The sequence below is a fragment of the Chrysochloris asiatica genome, unplaced genomic scaffold, assembly GCF_000296735.1.
Source record: "Chrysochloris asiatica unplaced genomic scaffold, ChrAsi1.0 scaffold00306, whole genome shotgun sequence".
In the NCBI taxonomy this organism is placed as follows: domain Eukaryota; kingdom Metazoa; phylum Chordata; class Mammalia; order Afrosoricida; family Chrysochloridae; genus Chrysochloris; species Chrysochloris asiatica.
This window is the reverse complement of record NW_006408824.1, coordinates 2675879-2677541: the sequence shown is the minus strand read 5'-3', so window position 1 is coordinate 2677541 and position 1663 is coordinate 2675879.

Genomic DNA, 1663 nt, shown 5'->3' with positions numbered 1-1663 from the left:
GCATTAACAATGCCCACCCAAAGGATAAATACTCAGGAATAAATCTAACCAAGAAACAAAAGACCACAAAACACTACTAGAAGAAACCAAAAGAAATTTACAAAAATGGAAGAATATACCAAGCTAATGGTGGATAGGAAAATTTAAGATTGAGAAAATATTGAATAATCTACAGATATAACATAATCCCAATCTAGATTCCAACAACATCTCTCACTCTGTGATCTCAAAATTACTCACAAAGCCACAGTGATCAAAACAGCCTGGTATTGGTACAATGAAAGATACAAAGGTCAGTGGAACAGAATTGAGAACCCAGAAGTAAATCCATCTACATATACACTGATCTTTGACACAGGGCCAAAACACATTAAATAGAGAAGAGATAGTCTCTTCAACAAATGGTGCTGGCAAAAGTGGAAATCAATTTGCAAAAGAATGAAACAAAACCCATATTTCACACCTTATGCTAAAACTAACTCAACATGGATTAAAGGCCTCAATGTAAATCCCAGAATTATAAAGATCACCAATGAAAGGATCCTACCTAGGAATCAGTGACAGAAGAGACTGTGGCAGAGACAATGACATGGAGAGTTAAAACAGCTGTGGAAACTAGGTCCATGAAGTGACAAAGGCTGTGTTTGATAAAACCATCGAAATTACTAGAGGTGAAAAATAAGGGATGAGGCTGGCCTTTGCTGTAGAAATGTTACACTATTATTGTTGTTGTTGTTATGTGCTGTGGAGTCGGTTCCGACTCATAGCGACCCTACACAGGGTTTCCGAGGCTGTAAATCTTTATACACTATTATAGGACAAATTAAAATCAAGTATTCAAAAAGAAAAGGGTGTTCTTATATGATTCATTTCTGTTCATATGTGGTTTTTGTTTATTTTTTGCAATCCCTTTTTCTTATTTTCTTACTCTAAGGATGGGGGTCAGGAGCTCTGGTAGCGTAGAGGTTACGAATCAGGCTGCGAGCCACAAGGTCAGCAGTTTGAAACTACCAGCGGTTCCGCGGGAGAAAGATGGGGCTGTTTGCTCCTGTAAGAACTTACAGCCTCGGAAACCCTGTGTAGGGTCGCTATGAGTCAGAACCGACTCCATGGCACATCACAACAGCAACAACAACAAAGGATGGGGGTAAAAATAAAACATTTATTTAACTTTAAGACCTGAAGCATTGTTTTCAAATCCAGTTCAGCAAATTAGCCTTGTTAGAGGCTGTTTGATTTGTTATATTAAATTTTTAATCTTTTTATAAACCAGACAACTTTTGAAAATGAACATATTTGCTTCAGAAAATTTCTTCTTATATGCGTATTTATTTGTTTTAAAGATAATTTTGATTTCATGTAAATTGTTTTGAATTTTGATGATATTTGTGAAAAGTAAATTTGAAGAGTTCATTTTCTATACACCATTTCCATTTCTCCTAGCATTTTATTTTAAATGTATCTATATTATTCATTAAAAAAAGGCAGAAAATCTTTTTTTCTATGTAGTTGTTAACAGAGGACAATAACTCTGATATGTAACTGTTACTATAATTCTGTCAGGCTATTATTTTAGGGGAAAATCAATTCTATATGCTAGCTGTGTTGTCACGATTGTATCACAGTTCATAATGATCTCATTTCCAGGTCCAGTCCTGCTTAG